Source organism: Microtus ochrogaster, chromosome 8, assembly GCF_000317375.1.
Source record: "Microtus ochrogaster isolate Prairie Vole_2 chromosome 8, MicOch1.0, whole genome shotgun sequence".
NCBI lineage: Eukaryota > Metazoa > Chordata > Mammalia > Rodentia > Cricetidae > Microtus > Microtus ochrogaster.
The window spans coordinates 4,529,416-4,540,107 of NC_022015.1; the positions used below are offsets into that span (position 1 = coordinate 4,529,416).

The window sequence follows — 10,692 nt, forward strand, 5'->3', positions numbered from 1 at the left end:
TGATTGTTGCCTACTCCCTGTATCCCAGCCCTTTCTTCTTCTCCATTTCCTCCCCAGCCAGTGTACCTGGTTCTGTAAAGTGATCCAAAGAAATCTCTGATTGAGAGGACAATGCACTTCCCAAGAGGTCATCACTTCTGCTCCAGAATACAGCCTCGCCATCATGAATAATTGTCTTCTGGGGTGGAGGGTTGGTCTTGTGAAGTTTTTGCTGTTCCTAGAATCTAAGGTGATGGCAAGTTTAGGACAATGACTTATCTGTGTGTCATCTGTCAAAGTTAAGTGGATTGACATCGAATGTCTGCAGACACCAGACTTTCATTCTGCTTCCAATTACCCAATGAGGGGTCCATGCTTTTTCAGTCAAAGCCCCTGTGAGCCCATGGGCATCAAAACATATTTCTATTATTTTTTAAATTTGTGTGTGTGTGTGTGTGTGTGAGTGAGTGTGAGTGTGAGTGCAGGTGTAAATGGAGATTGCTTTTGTTTCCCGGCCACCCAGACCCAAATAATCTCACAGAAACCACATTGATCACACTACTTGGCCAGTGGCTGAGGCACATTTCCAGCTGGCTCTTACATTCCAAATCAACCTGTTTCTATCAATCCGCTATAAACAGAGTTTCTATCCCACCCAGTTCCATAGCTGTTAAGTCTCAAAGAAACACACAGAGGCTTTTATTAAAATTATAAACGGTTTGGCCCATTAGCTCAGGCTTATTATTAGCTAGCTCTTACAACTTAAATCAACCCATAATTCTTATCTATGTTTAGCCATGTGGCTTGATATTTTTTTTTTCAGTGTAGCATTTTCATCTTGCTTTCTCTGTGTCTGGGTGGCAACTGAAGACTGAGGCTTTCTCTTCCTAGATTCTCCTAGTCTGGTTGCCTCACCTATACTTCCTGCCTGGCTACTGTCCAATCAGTGTTTATTAAACCAATATGAGTGACAAATCTTATAGGGTACAAGAGCATTATGCCACGGTACCCAGGTGGCTAGGTTTGGGTTCAGTTCTGACCTGTTCCAGTGGCTAAAAAAAGCATCAGGCAAATGGCCTTTTCATAAATTTGTGCCCCAAGTTGGATGCCAAATGAAACATGATTAATAAAAACACACAGAGAGAAATTGGGGTTCAACCTGAAGATCTGAAAAGCAAAACAGCCAGCCACTCTCTCTTACCTTGACCTCAGTTCGAAATGGTGATCTTGCCTCCTAGAATCTCAGAATAAGATTGTGTCTGAGAGATGTTTCATCCCATTTTATAATCTTCTCTAGAGCTGGGATTAAAGGTGTGCACCACTGGGATTAAAGGCATGCACCATCCAGTTTCTTTGACAAACCAGTGTGGCTACTGGGATTAAAGGTGTATGTTACCATTACCCAGTCTGTAAGGCTGACCAGTGGGGCTGTTTTACTCTCTGATCTTCAAGCAAGCATTATTTATTAAAATACATATGAAATACAACTACATGCAGGTGCCCTCAGAGGCCAGAAGAATTTGTTAGAGCCTCTGGAGTTGGAGTTACAGGTGGTTGTGTGTCACTTGACATGGGTTTTTTGGAATCAAATTCAGGTTCTCTTCAGGAGCAGTATATACTTTTAACCACTGAGTTACCTCTCCAGCCCTTTAAAAAAAATTTTCTTAGCCAGGCAGTGGTGACACACACCTTCAATTCCAGCACTTGGGAGGCAGAGGCAGGCAGATTTCTGTGAGTTAGAGGCCAGTCTGGTCTACAGAGCAAGTTCCAGGACAGGCTTCAAAGCTAAAGAGAAACCCTGTCTGGAAAAACAAAAACCAATAGAAACAAACAAACAAGCAAAACCATTTTCTTACTTATGTTATGTGTATGTAAATGTTTTCTTACTTTTATTTGTATGTACACATGTGCACACATTTGTGTATGCCCACGGGGAAAGTGTGTCCTAGTTAGAGGCAACTTTCAGGAATCAGGTTTTCTCTCTCTACCAGATAGGTCTTGAGGATTAAACTTAGGTAATGAGGTTGTCACTAAGTGCCTTTATCCAGTGGGCTCACGCATGTGTGTGTGCGCGCGCGCGCACACACACACACACATATACACACAGAGTCATACACATGCATACACATGTTATTCCTCTAAGTTTTTTGACACATTTCTGTCTCTTTGTCCATTTTGACTCAGTGAAGGAGGTCTCTCCACACGTGACCTTTAGAAACAAAAGCAGAGCTTGGGGTCACTATCAAGGCCAAGATGAGGCCAATAAAACCCAAGCCTGCATTGACCTCTTCAGGCAGCCGGCTGCTTCCGGAGGTTTACACAAAGGAACCTGAGACCACATCAAAGTCTTTCAGCAAAGAGCACTCTGTGAAGTTACGCTGTGACAGACGAGGCTTCCTCTCCAGTATCCTGCTGGAGTCCAGAGAGTTGAAAGAGCCTTCCACTCCCAGTCCTGATGGAACCCCAAAGGCAGTTTTTACCTGCTCCCTGGAGTGGTGGTCTTTCCCTTCCTCCTGGTCTCAACAGATCCCAGGTCTCAGAGCATCCTTAAAAGTCTTTTATGCTTTCAGACTTAGAGAGGAGAATTTAGATTTTCTCCCTGAGCAGAAAAGGCAAGAAGTGGATTCTTTTGATGTATTAATTCCAGGGCTTGTCCTCTGTCTTGATAATAAAATGTCAGCAAATCCCTTGTCCCATAGCCATCTCTCTGCTCCTTTGTGTTTGTTGAACGTGGGCTTTATTTTGTTTTCTGCCAGTTTGACTCTATCTGTCCCCTCCTTCTCAGTTCTATCATCCGCGCCCAGATCCACTCTCTCAGCATCTCTTACTAACACAGTAGCCTCTGGTGGGTGTCCACCTCCATGATCTTATATTTTTTGTTCCTTTTAAGTAAAGGCAACAAAATGAGACAGTCTCATGTTGTCCAGGCTAGTTTTGAACTCACTTTGTAGCCATGGATGATCATGAACTCCCGGTCCTCCTGCCTTCAAACCCCAAGTGCTAATACCAGAGATGTGTACCACCCTGCACAGTTTTTTTTTTATATCTTATGCAATAAAATCTACCTTTGGGTGAATATAATCAAAATATACATTGTATACATATATGAAATTCTCAAGGAATTAATAAAAATATATAAAAATCAAAAATTGGTCATGGTTTTGGTCCATTGTAGTTATTGGTCCCAGGTTGGTTCTTCATTGTCTATAGTACAGGGTCCCAACATCTTAGACGACATAAACAATATCCCATACTGTACTCCTTCACTTCCATTCCTGTTTCCTAAGCATCTTCTTTACATAGCTCTCTCTCCCGTTATTTCCAGGAGTCCAAAGCTGAGCTGTGGCCTCCAGGGCTCTACAGGCTACGCCCTTCCCTTTCTCTCCAGGTGAGCTTCGTCCTTCAAGACCCAGGTTGGAAACTTTGGAACTTTGAAAAAAGCATTAAAGCCTTGAGCTCAGCTGGGCAGTGGTGATGCACACCTATAACCCCAGCATTGGGGAGGCAGAGGCAAGCGGATCTCTTTGAGTTCGAGGCCATCCTGGTCTACAGAGTGATTTCTAGGGCAGTCAGGGCTTCACAGAGAAACCCTGTCTCCAAAACAAAACCCCTGAACTCGTGTTACTATTGTAAACACAGTGGCTTAAAGCCAGCAGCCCATGTTCTTTAAGGCAGAAACCGAGGTGTGTTTTAGATGGGTGTTCTAGTTCGCTGTGCCCCCATGAGGCTAGAGCTCTGGTGTTAGGAGGGATTGCAGGCATCTAAAGGCTTGAGTGTGCCTAGGGGGCTTAGTCCTAAGCTCATATGGCTCAGGAAGTGGCTCAGGGAGAAACTTCATTCTTGCTAGCCTGATCTGGAAGCTTGGTGTCTTCACCAATTAGGTCCTTTTCTTATCACATGGCAGTGGCAGTCTGCAGAATGAGCCAGTGGAGAACAAGGCAGAAACCACCGTGACTTTCTTGACCTGATGTCCAAGTGACTTCCAAGTGTTCGATACACTTCTACACTCTCACACACAGGTAGGTGTGTGTGTGTGTGTGTGTGTGTGTGTGTGTGTGTGTGTGTGTAGGACCTCACAGCATGAACACCAGGAAGCACAGAACTCTCTGACTCTGGGGTTTCAGCTCTTTCCATCTTGACAAGTTGCTAACCTAAAGAGTTAATTATTTACAAAATTTATTTCTCACACATGATGAGCATTTAGGAGACTGGTAGGCCACTCACTGCCAGTAGTTTTCAGGAGCCTGAGAATCATGGATGCCACGTGAGAGGTGTCTGTCCCAGGGAGTGGGGCCAGGAGACCCTTCGGGTCTTTGTTTTTATAGACATTCGTGTCTATTCTAATGGACCTTCCACAGAAAGAAATAATCACAGGGTTCAGGTCCCTAAACCCTTCTGTTTTCTGCATTGGACTTCAAGATGACCCTTTGGATTCCTTTTGCCTGGGTTAGTCTTTCTTCGCATGGTCCCTGCCCACCTCAAGCCTCCCATCAGCCTTTCTTTTCCCACCCAGGGATCTAGGGGCAAGTCCCTGGAAGCATCCCAAGGCTCTGTGCCATCTGGTTTCCTTTGAAGCTATAGAGGCACTGGCTAGAGGCCAAAGGGTGGCCACAGAAGAAGGCTAGAGGATTTGCTTACAGATTCCTCTCCTCTTGCCTGCACCTCTGGTAGTTACATCCCTGTCTTGGGCCACAGCTCCTGCCAGGGTGGTTGCTCTGAGACACTGGCTCTCACTGGCCCAGAGATGTTATTTCTTACCCCAGTCCCTGCAGGCCTACAGGTGCTGATTCCTTCCCACTGATGCTAATTGTGTCATATCCTAAGCTATAGTCTGAGTGCATGAACTTGCAGGGTATTTTATTGCTCAGCAAGGCTTTCTAAATGTTAATCCTCATCAAAGGATACTCTTCATAGCCTGCTATTTTACCTAGGCTCATCAGACCTTTGTCCTTCCTTCTCTCTTTTCCTTCCTTCCTTTCTTTTTCAAAAGGATCTTATAGGCGGACAATTCTGTCCTGCCAGCCAGTTCCCAAATAACAACACAGAGACTTATTACTAATTATAAATGCTTGGCTAATAGCTTAGGCTCGTTACTAACAAACTCTTAAGTTTTAAATTAACCCATTTCTATTCCTTTACTTGCTGCCGTGTGACTCATGGCTTGTTACCTCATTTTGTATGCATCCTGCTTCTTCTTCATCTGGTTGGTGACTCCCAAGATTCTGCCCTTCTCTTTCCCAGCATCCTCCTATTCTGGCTTTCCTGCCCAATCTTTTCCTGTCTGGCTATAGGCCAGTCAGCTCTTTATTAACCAAGGAGGGTAATATATATTTACAGTGCACAAAGATTGCTTGATCTCATGTATTCCAGGCTGATCCCTAACTAGCAATCTCCCTGCCTCTGACACACTACTTCTAGGATTACAGATGGGCACTCCAGGCCCAGCTTGGAATCTTACAAGAAGGAGGAGTTCAGACACCACAGTGAGAGGAGCAGCTGAGTCCAGAGCTAGTCAGGACAGTGGTCAGGAGACAGTGCTGAAGATGCTGGGCCCTGTCTAGTGGGATGCAGAAGACAGCTGGAACTAGCTACCAGTGTGTATTGGTGTTCCCAGGAAATGAAGTGCTTGGGCTGTGCATAGAGAAAGGGAGTGGGAACAGTTCCTCCTGCATCTAACAGCTCAGGCTTGTGCTGATGTCTGGAGTCTTGGAGACCAAGGGAAGAAAACTTGCACTGAGGGATGCAGAGGTTTCATGACATCAAGTCACTCTGGGCTTCTCGGGTCATTAGACTAAGAACAGAAAAGGGGGGCATCTGAAATTGGGAAGAATTACCCCACATCTGTATATCTTGTATGACAGCTACATCAACCGTGTTATTACAGAGATTAAAAATGAAAGGGATTAGAAATCCTGATCATTCCAGAGCGTTCATTAAAGGGAAACTAACTGCAGATCCTGATAGTGAAATTGCTACAACGCGTCTTCTAGCGTCCTTGATGTGTCCTTTAGGAAAAGTGAGGCTGACAACCCCACACCGTGCAGGGGCTTGTACACATCTTCAGTGTTTTGTTTGATGCTGCCCTTTATCTTCAAATGAATGAGAAGAAGCCTACCTGCTTTGTCCTGTTTATGACAAAAAGCCTACCTGTGAAAGTCTGATCTTAGATGGGCTTTTCGTGGAAATTCTCAGTGACCGTTCTGATGCAGATGAGACCAAGTTCCAAGAAGATGGTTCTTGGAGTCCAATGAGACCCAAGAAAGAAGCTATGAAAATAACCAGCCAGCCCTGTACCAAAATGGAAAGCTCAAGTGTCTCTAGGAAACCTCGTCCAATGGCTGTATCCAGTGATGCAAGCAAGAAGAAGATAGATGTTATTGATCTAACAATAGAGAGCTCTTCTGATGAAGAGGAAGACCCTCCTGCCAAAAGGAAATGCATCTTTATGTCAGCAACACAAGCAGTCAACTGAAGGGGTTTTCGGGCATCAGCCGTCTTCTGTAAGGACACCCAGTGTGGCTTCAGCTGATCCTGCTGCCATTCCGCCTTCATTAACAGGCTACTCAGTGCCATTCCACCACACGCCGGTGCCAAGCATGTCATCAGATTTGCCAGGTTTGGATTTTCTATCCCTTATTCCTCGATCCACAGTGCTGTTTTTGGATAGTCTCACCTCACCCTTAACAGCAAGCAGCACGTCCATCACCTCCACAAGCCCCCATGAAAGCAGTACTCGCGATAGATCATCCAGCAGCAGGAGCGACACAGGGGTCATAGCCAGCAGTGGAAGTAACATCCCTGACATCGTCTCACTGCACTAAAGGCGACCATACTTGATCCTGGGAGTCGTTCATCAGAACTTGTTGAAATAGGAGCGGCGGGGCTGCGTCCTGGCACCCGGCCGCCCCTGCATGGCTAGCTTTATACCCGAAATAATTACACGGAAACTGTATTCTTTTAAACACTGCCTGGCCCCATTAGTTCCAGCCTCTTATTGGCTAGCTCTTACATATTAATCTAACCCATTTCTATTAATCTTTGTAGCCCACGAGCTAGCTTACCAGGAAAGATCTTAACCTGTGTCTGTCTGGAGTAGGACAGTCATGGCGACTCTCTGACTCAGCTTCTTTCTCCCAGCCTTCTGTTCTGTTTACTCCACCCACCTAAGGGTTGGCCTATCAAGGGGCCTAGGCAGTTTCTTTATTCCTTAACCAATGAAATCAACAGATTGATATGACACTCCCACATCAAGAACTACTCTTGGATATCTAGTCCATGGAAGCTATTTTATTTCAATTTAGTATCTATTGAAATGTCAGGTGGATTCTTTGCTTTCTGAGAAATGAACACAGATGACTCCAGCAAGAACCGGATGGCCAGCAGGGATTTTTCTTGTGCCATACACTGAGCATCAGATATATTTCGTCTACAATGCCATCTTCCTGAGCGGTGGATTTCAGTTCCTACATTGCTGGATGGATTCTACAAACAATTTTTTTTGTTAGAATAAACAGCAATAAAGTTATATAAATACTTTTTCAAAAGAACAGAAAAGGGAGTGGCTCTGCCTGCTGAGTGCTTGGCTTCGATTGCTCAGGGTTGTGATTGTAGATTTCTGTTAGACGGTCAGGGCATGGGAACTCTGTCTAGTCTCCAGAGGGCGTCTGGGGACGTTGGAACTTCCATGTGCACTAGGAAGAATTCACAAAGACAGGTGGAAACGCACTGACACTGGGCTCATCCTACTGGGTAGCGAGTCCAGGCCATCTCCCCAGCCCTCAGAATACAGTATCCAAAAGAGAGCGCCATAGATCAGGGGACAGACAAAGAAAGCAGCCAAGACAGAACTAGATGACACTCTACAAACTCACCTAACGCTTGTCTTTTTAAAAAGTGTTAACATCCTTAATGCAGTCCACATTAACACCTTAACAGATTTATTTTTATTAACTATGTGTCTGTGTGGTACCTGTGTGCCTCTGTAGGGATCTGTGCACATGAAAGCAGGTGCCCAAGGAGGCCAGAAGCAGTAGATCCCCCTGAAGCTGGGGGTTCAGGAGATTGTAAGCTGTATGACCTGAGAACCAAACTCAAGTCCTCTGGAAGGAGAGCAAGCTACTCTTAGCTGCAGAATCTTCTCCCCAGCCCCTGATACTGGTTTTTATGATGAGTGATGTTTTCTCTCTTGGAGCCACTGAGTTATCTTTCTGAGTATGACTCTGGATCATTAGCAAAAACATTGAATATTCTTTGAGGAAATAGCTAACTCAAACGAGACAGAGGCAGGCAAGGGTGCGAGACGAAGAGGTGGCTGGTGGAAAAGAACACACACTGGGCATGGTCATGAGGTTGGCTCAGCACCAACGTGCTATGGAAATCCTAGGCCCAATCCAGGAACCAGTGTACCCTGGGGTTTGGGGACCCGGAAGAGGGGTCCAGGAGGGTTGCTAGGTCAGTGTCGCCCTGGAGGCAGTGAGAGCAGCTCCTGGTCTGCTGGGCTCCCTCGTGAGGCCTGTGTGCTGTCTTTTGGATATTTCTGAGTTGAGTGTGTGAATGTTTCTCACTCCTTTTTAAAAGTTGATTGTAGTTGAGCCTCACATAGACCTAGGGAGGCAGGAAAAGCTCTTTTCACTCTGCTCTGGGTGAGGAAAGGGAGAACTGGGTGGAACAAAGGTAGTAGAGAAATGGCAGAGCTGAGAGCGGATTCCAGAGTTTTGACTCCTAGACAAGGATTCTCCTCAGAGAGAAAGGACAAGATGATTGCTAGCTGAGGGCTGATGGTAGAAAGACACAGACAGAACCCAGGAAGGTCCTGATGATGAGCAGGACCAGGAAACCCCTGGGTGAGGCCCAAAAGCGCAGGGACACGGATGGACCAGGTCATCCTCTGTGGCATCCACTTTTGCAGCCGCCAATCCTCCAGCCCCATAAATCAGCCCATCCACATGTTTATCCAGCATCCATTCCTACAGCGGCCTGTGGAAAATCTTCAAAAATGTCTTCCTTACTATAAACCACTAGCTAGTTAGTATTATTAGAAATCACATGATTATGAAGATAATGATGGTGATGATAGTGGCTTGCTGCTGAGCTCAGTGTTCATTCAGTTCATTCAGAATGAAAGAACTTAAGAGCTCTTCGTGGACTCTTGCCATAGAACTTTGTTGAATGTCTCCTAAAGTGCAAGGAGCCCATGCTGGTTTTCTTCTTCCTTTTATACTACCCTATCAATCTTGCTTTCCCTCCCCACAGTCAAGAGAATGGGCAACCCAGATGCTTCTGGCAGGCATACCGATTTGCTTCTCTCATCCTGTCGACAACAGTGCACCAGAACCACTGCAGCCAAACGTATTTCCCATGGCTCACGGTTATCAGAGCATTTTCGGTTCATCATGGCAAAGTGTGGGGTTCAGTTTGTGATAAGGGAACCCATGATAGAATTCCTCACATGGTGACTAGACCAGGGAACAGAGCACCAAAAGAGAACTAGGGCTCACCCCAGTGACTACCTGCTCCAGGACAGCAGCACCCCCAAAAGGTCTCAGAGCCCCCCAAATAGCATCATCTGCTGGAAACCAAGTGTTCAAACACAAGATGAGCCTGAGGAGGACCTCTCAGCTCCAGAATGTGACAGCAGAGGATTGAAGAATAGAGGTTGGCTCTGGGCCACAGCAATGGAAGGAAACCGAGATTGAAGTGGGGGTTTGAGGGAGAACAAAAAGATGAGGACTTTCCCAGGGTTGTAGAGTAGGACATTTCCAGTTACAGGTGGCAGACGGGGTTCTTATTCCTGCCTGGTCCTCTGCATCTGATGCCAGTCTTCCTGTGGCTCTCCTCTTGCTTCAGGCACCTAGATTCTAAAATGTTCTTTGACTTTTGCCTTGTCGGGTATCGTGAATGCACTTCTCAGTGGCCCCTGCAGGGACACGCTCCTGGGCAATTTGTCGGTCCTGAGAACAGGGGCTGGTGAGAAACCAAGAGTGTGGTTCAATAAGCCCTAAGTGCCTCTTTCTAGTTCCTTCAAAACGTCATAAGCCAACTGTGATGTTCTGAAGATGTTCTTGCTCTGAGCTGTGACTGATTCTCAACCTTGGAACACCGGAGTCACTTGCAAAGCTTTTGAAAAATATTAATTTCTGGGTTCCATTTTAGATCAATTGAATCTAAACCTCAGGGGAAAGATCTAGGCCCTGAAATACTGCAGATGCTATCAGGATATAGCCTGGTGGGTTTAGTTCAAAGTTTACCTTCAAATCCACTGTTACTCATTCATGGAGATGGTCCCTTCTTCTTGTGATCAACCAAGGCAACCATCCACCTCAGCTGTGAATTCTACCTGCTTGGTCTCCCAATCCCCCTCAGCAGCCCTCAGACAGATGTCCCGTGTCTCTCAGCAAACTCATCATTTTCACACTGGCTTTCTCTAGCCTCAAGACATACATCTCCATTTAGACTCTAGGTCAACCTGTTTGCCTTCTCCAACCACAGATGACTGCCCAGGCCACCGAATGGGGTGGACGGTCATCAGAGGAGGAAATGAAGAAAATAGGGCCCAGAATTTCATACCCGTGCTTTATCCTAATTTATACAGCTTTGCCTATTTGAAGCATCCATTTATTTCAAGAAGAATTTAAGCTAATTTATTTGTTTATAGGTCTGCAAATGTACCACACAGCAGAAGTGTGAAGGACAGAGGACAACGCATGGGTCGGT

At 45.7% G+C, this 10,692-nt stretch overlaps 1 pseudogene; it reads left to right on the forward strand.

The window, feature by feature from the left end:
- The first annotated feature begins 2,232 nt into the window (after positions 1-2,232).
- LOC101996591 lies at positions 2,233-6,800 on the forward strand (annotated as a pseudogene).
- The last annotated feature ends 3,892 nt before the right edge of the window (positions 6,801-10,692 follow it).